The sequence below is a fragment of the Pinus tabuliformis genome, chromosome 7, assembly GCF_031772625.1.
Source record: "Pinus tabuliformis cultivar Carrire ecotype Pingquan chromosome 7, CPIR1, whole genome shotgun sequence".
Taxonomy (NCBI): domain Eukaryota; kingdom Viridiplantae; phylum Streptophyta; class Pinopsida; order Pinales; family Pinaceae; genus Pinus; species Pinus tabuliformis.
In genome coordinates this window covers 772,244,649-772,251,861 of record NC_142293.1, presented here as the reverse complement: position 1 = coordinate 772,251,861, position 7,213 = coordinate 772,244,649, and positions in this window count along the sequence as shown.

Here is a 7,213-nt window from a genome sequence, read left to right as displayed (position 1 = left end):
GGAGTACAGATTCGTGGGGTTGAGTCCTCGATCCACTCATCTTCAAATGATGACGGTGAGTATGGACGTACTGGGTACGGCTTTTATGGTTAGTGTTCAAATTTTATTGGTTCGAGTTTTTTTTAAAGAGGTTTTTCGGATTTAAATAAGAATTTATTGAAATCACAAGTTTGAGGGGTAATCTCTGCATAATTTAAATTTTTTAAGTTTTTTAGGCTGCAAAATCCATATATAGAATTAAAAATGCAGTTTAAATAATAAAAATCAAGATTTCACTTCAAATTTTTGTACAGGATTTGGCACTAGAAAATCCAAAAAATTGCACTAAAGGCAACTCGGTTAATAAATAAATGTATTTTATAAAATTGATTTTGTGTTTATTAATAATTATTATTTTTACTAAAATGAATAGATATTTTAATTTATAATTTTTTTTGAATAATATGATTTTATCATTAGTATAGTTACTTAAATTGTGATTGGTGAATGTAAATAAGTATTGGTTGTTTTTTTGAGTGAATTACTAACTATGGAATGGCATAAAAGTCATGAAGGTTTCATGAGATCTATTGGGGTTATGGTTTTTCATAAATTTATTATGTGAACCTTAAATTTGGTTATGAAATTTATTTTATTAATGTTAAAGGATTATAAGTAAGAAGTAATGGAGATGTTTAGGAAAATTTTAGGGGCTAATATTGGTCCATGGGCTAATTTTCTATACTTTTTCCAAAAAAAGTTACTAATTTCCATTTTTTTGTGAAAATGATTCGCTCAAATTTTATAGAATGAAATTATTTTTACCTTAAAAATGGCCAAAAAAATTATATATAGACTATATAAAAATATTATAAATTTGAATATTTTTACAAAAATATCTCCAAACATTTTATATATTTCATATTATGAACTAGTGAGATTCCTCAAGATTTCTAAACTCTAAAATAAATTTCTATCCTTATAAAAAAGTATGAAAAAATACATATTATAAAAACGGCTGTTACCAATTCTGTTAGTCAACAAAAGAAATATAGATTATAAAAAACTCTGAAAGAAATACATAATTCCTTCCGTATAGAGTTGAACAATTATATTTAAAAACATATTAATGAGTGAGAATAAAAAGGTATATCAGTTAGATTTTAAAACATATTAATGAGTGGGAATAGAAAGGTAGATACAAGGTTAAAAACAAAATAGAAAGGTAGATAACAGGAAAAAAACAAATGTGAAAAATGGAAAATTTGGAGTTTAGGGACGACCAGTACTTTAGTCATAGGTTTTACTCTGATCCACTCATCTTTGAATTTATGACGGTGAGTATGGATGTATTGGGTACTAGGGTAGGGTTATTATTTGCTTGTATTTAAATTTTACTGGGTGATAAATTGTTGTATTTTATGAGATTGATTTTGTGTTTTTTAAAATTATATATATATAATAATTGTTTTTATTAATATGGATAGATACTTTAATTTGTGTAATTTTTTTATTAATAATATGATTTTATGATTAGTATAGTTGGTTAAATTGCAATTAGTAAATGTCAATAAGTATGAATTGTTTTTTAGTGAATTATCAGGTATTTCACTTATATGGTTATTAACAAGTCGTATCTTAAAATTATATTCAGATTAAGTAAATGTGAAAATATAATTGTGGATTTAGAAATACAAGAAATTTATTATTGAAAATTTCATTCATCGAGCTTAATTCTTAACCATAAAATAAAAATAATATTACGTAAATTCTTTTACTTTTTAAATAATTATTTGTTAAATTTAAATACTAATTTAAGGAACAAAGAATAACCTATCATATTTTTAGTTAATCAATTTTCTGAGAATTATAAATAGTATTTACTATTTTTAATATTTAATTTACATAATAATGCTTAATAAAAGCTAAAGGTATCTCCTACCATCAAGAAAAACATAATATTTACAGGCAAAATTCAAAGAGAGATTTAAAAAAATAAAAAGTATTAAATTTGTGACATATTTAGGGTCATAAGAGTTAGTTATTGAACCTACTACATCTTATGAGTTTATCACGTAAACTTACATGGAAGCTAGTCGTGGGGTTTTATCTAACTTGCAAAATTCAAGGTCGCAATGAAACGAGTGATTAGTGGGAGGGCATGTTGTGGCTATGATGTCTTATGGTTTTTTTTATTATGTAAGCTTAGAAAGTGGGCATGAGGTCATGAGGAAATTGTTGATCTAGAACATTTCTAACATCAAGACTACTAAGAAACCTATGATGGCTTGAATCATGAGAGCTATTGGGGTTATGATTTTTCATAAGTTTATCATCTAAACTTCAAAGTTGGTTATGAAGTCATTTTTTATTAATATTAAAGGACTATAAGTAAGAGGTAATTGAGATGTTTTTATAAGAGAGTATGAAAGAGATGCATAATTTCTTCCATTCTAAATAGGGTTGATAAGTGATATTTAAAAACATATTAATAAAAAAAAAATCAATATAGAATAAGTTTTATATATGTGTGTGAGATACCTAATTCTTTTGGGGGGAATAGATACCTAATTTCTTTTATGCTCAATAGGGAGTTGAGAAGTGGCATTTAAAAAATATTAATAACACACAAAAAAATCAATGTGAAGCATAAATAAAATATTGTAATATTAAATTTAAATAAAAAAATATTATATATACACTCTTTTTTATATTGAAATATTTTAGTTAAGGTGGACATTGAAATATTTGTTTTTATTAGTATATTTTTCAAATGCCCCGTGTGTGTACAAATTTATTGTTGTATGGAGAGGTGCTTTTTCCAACTGAATATGAGGAATATGTAATTCCTTCTATGCTCAACATAGAGTTGACAAGTGGCATTCTAAAAAATATTAAAACCTACAAATATTCCAATATCGGTCATAAATAATATTTCGATGTCCACCTTAAGTAAAATGTTTTTATATCAACATTATGTGTGTCTGAGTAGACAATTTCTAATGATTAAAGCATTTGTTCTGTATCAAGGAGATGTGTAATTCTTTCTATGCTCAACATGGAGTCGACACATGGCATATGTGTGTGTGTGTGTGTAAGAATTTCATTCCTCTTGGTGAGTTATAAATCTAGAGTTAAGATTGATATACACTAATAGGCCACCAATTAAGGTCAAACATATCTCATGTGGTTATGTATATAAAGGAATTCATCCCTCTCAATTAATGATAAATCTAGAGTTAAGATTGATCTATGTTAGTGAGCCACCAATCAAGGTTGAACATCTCTCATATGGTAAGGAATAAGCATCTCTAGTCCTCATAAGCCACGAGGTTTTGAAAAGAACCAAGTGAATCTTTAAAGAGACTAGAGCATTATCATCTAATCTCATAACAAGAAGGGCATCTAAATACAGAATGGTCCTTGATATGAAGCTCTAAGGAGTGGACCCGATAAATGAGGTCCTACTAAGGAACACGGTACTTTATCTCAATGTGAAGTTGCTAGGAGCAAACTCCAAGCTAGTGAGAGGGACCCTTAGGTTGGAAGGTAGCTAAAATCTAGTGTCCTCAATGATTGGAAGAGCCCATCACTATGTTGGAGACATAAGCCCAATAAGTGCTAAAGTTTGGAAGAAAGAGACTCTCTAAGTTGATACCATGTGAATCAAAGGGAGGAAATGTAAATATCAATGCAAATACCCTTATTTATCTCATCCTTGTAGAGATCAAGAGCATCCATTTAAAAGCTTTGTGCATATGGTTAATCAATATCAAGGTTAATGAGGTGAAGCAATGAAGAGGCTCTCGCATATCAATATGGATTAATCCCACATACCGCTTACTCCACATAGGACTTGAGAGCAAAATATGGATATCTAAGAATGCCACTTTATGAGTTTTCCATCGGTTTGAGCTTATGTATCATCATCACCATGTGAAAGATCACATTAAGTAATGAGTGGGGTTATGCCAAATGTTGCAAGAATAATAATGTGATGAATTGATTTATTGGCATAAAATTATTTGGATAACATTGTGACAAGCACTCTCCCTATCTTGTTTGAATCTTCTCCCCAAAAGCATCAACCCTAAACGTTATAGTCATACGATAGGATAAGGGCAAGTAATGAGCGAAAGAGTTGAATCTTTTATCGAATGTCCTTAAATGAAGCTGAAAACATTGCTTTCAAGGGTGGAAAGAGTTGGGACTCATATATATTATTCATTCTAGCCTCTAACATAAGAGTGAAGCTAAAGCATGGTTGATAAAAAGATGATCCCTGAATATATATATATATGAAGAAACTACCCCAACCTTCTCATCTACGTAAATAAGAATCACGTCAATTGCCTCCCTTTGGGGATGTTAAATGCCATAGCTTTGTTTTCCCCAAATTAACTTGAAGTTGACAAACTGTGACACAAAAGAAAGCTAAGATGTCAAGCTGACTCTAAATTCCCCTCGTTGACTAGGACATGAGATGTCATATACAAATATAAGAATTATAATAAACGCTCTAAAGAGAAAACAATAATTCATGACAACTTATGAGTCTAACACTATTTCATTTAGTAGGAGAGAGTGGTGAACCTTAACACCTATAATACTATGGAGCTCCTATATGTTACTAACTATCCTTGCACATACCTTACCTATAATGGCCTTGTAAAATATTATCACAAGCGACATCACCAAGAGTGAAAACCCAAAGCCTTGAGCCTATCAACAAATAAGTGCCAAGGAATTGTGTTGAATACCTTGCAAAATTCCATGAAGCTACAATATATTTCATGCTCGGTTGCCTTAGCTTCCTTAATGATGGATGTCAACCTAAAGATCATTGGGATGATGCTTCCTCCTTAATCTTGCTTGTTCTTTAACCACCAATTTCTTTCTCTCTCCCTATTTAGAGATGTGAATGTCTAAGGTTGTCATAAATACATCAGCCAAGGTGTGGCCAACCATCATATTGTAGTAATTACTATGATCATTCTGGTCTCCGTTTTTTTAAATGAGATGGATGATATGGGAGGTCCAAGGAGGTGGAAATCCATGGATAACCTTGCAGTTAGATAGTTAAGTGATATGGATTGCTAAGAATTTAAGATTGTATTTGAAAAAATCATCTTTAGGGTTCTCTACATCTTGGGCTTTATTGGATTGAATCTTATTAGTAATCCATAAAAAAAAAATTGGCAAGCTCTAAGTAAAACATGGATGTGGGTTTAGTCACGTATATGTGCATAAGTAGTGTTATTCATTCCTCACACATTCAGCAAATACCTCCAAGTACCCCCATGGCTACCTTAAGGCACTATATATATTGGCAAATGTACACACTATGAGCTTAAGATGTGCATGTAGAAGAAATCTTGGAAGTTGAGGAAATTTAGAATTGTAAAAACAACCATTACAAAAGATTGACTATGTTATTATATAACAACACATCCACAATTGAGATTGAGATTAAAAAATGCATAAGCATTGGAGCTTTTTCTAGCCAGGTGGGTTAGCTTAAGTGTTTTGAGCTTCACGTAAGAGGTTTCATGGTTGACTCCTTAGGCTAGTAACCTCTATTGCATGCATTATTCAATGTCCTTAGTCATTGTGATAATCAAGTTGATGGATTCACATGAGTAGTCATTTGCAATATGAGGCAGTGCCTAGGAATTTAACAGAAAATACACAATGGCACCACCTAATGAAGGGTTAGATATCTCGTATATCGAAGTTTTGAGAATAATTATAATGCATATTCATGTTTGTTATGTGTTTAAAAGAGCTAACAAAATGTATGTACATGTTTCTATATAAATGCAACAAGGTTCAATTACATAAATGGTTTTGCTTTCATCACAATCTTGGGCCATTATTGACATTCATAGTTGTAAGTACATACATAAAATGCCAAAATATGCACAAACAAAAATAGAACTTGACACCCAAAGTTTGGAACTATTTATATAGTATTATTGAAATTAAATTTTATAAAATTTATAAAAACACAAACACTTCAAATCTATTTATCAATAACAAGAAAAAACAACTACATAAAACCTATCTTCACCTTAAAACGTGAACTATAATATGTAATAATATGTTACTATGATTCTTACATTCAAATTTAAAAAAAAAAAAAATTAAAAAAATTAAAATACCAAAACATATATTAATTAAACCCGGCTCTACATATAACTTCATTCATGTAATAATTAGACTTTCGTATTTAAGTCACTAATTATTTATAAATAAAAAAGTATATTTAACATCAATATGAACATCATTAAGGAGAGGATTATATTTATTAGTTTTTATATTTATAAAATTAATTTTAGTAATGTCGTCTATGGGCATTATCATGGACGTGTATATCAACATTTCATATACTAGCAATTGTCCCAAAAGGTACAAAGAGAGGCCGATAGGATTATTAAAATAGAATTGTTGAATTTCTCTAGAAGAGATGTTGGTTCAAGCCTAACGGATGAGAAATTTGAGCTGGCTAAAGGCCTTCTAATTGCTTTTTATTATTGTAAAATTATATTGATAATTCATTGGTTTTACTTTCAAAAGCTTGAAGGAATTTGAAGCGCAGGTATAGAATTGCTTTGTGGGATTTGATCCCAAGTGCTAAGTTGATTGCTTTAACTTGCCTGGAATAGCAACCTTGAGTGCTTTGATAATTGTACCTCTGTTGGGTGCTGGTGATCGTATCATCTCCCCTTGCATTTTGATTATTATTCAGAGAACTGAAGAACGTTCCACTAGAGTCAACAATGGATACATTTTTATTAAGTGCATTTGAAACATTTATAACAACCATAGGAGCATTGAAATCTAAATATAAAGTGAATAAGTCATCAACTTCAGAGGATAATTCTATTCCTGTGGTTGCCTCTATAATAACCTTACTATTGGTTGCTATCGTTTGGTTCACAATCTAGTGCTGTCCAAGTGCTTGAAAAGTCATTAAAATATCATACGTGAACTCTTGCGAAGTATTAGTAATGAGCTTGCCATGAGAGGATTCCACCCAGCCAAAGGAAGAGATCCCCCTATTGCCAAATGTGTGAAATGATCCATCCAGCTCTTTGAAGTTTGACACCAGAGACAACTCCATCTCTGGCTCCTCGTGTCCAATCAAATGCCCTATGATTGCACTGCTAGAGTTCCCATCAAGCCACAAGTGCAAGTTCACGTCTATAAACCAAACATCCAGAGCATTGGTCAC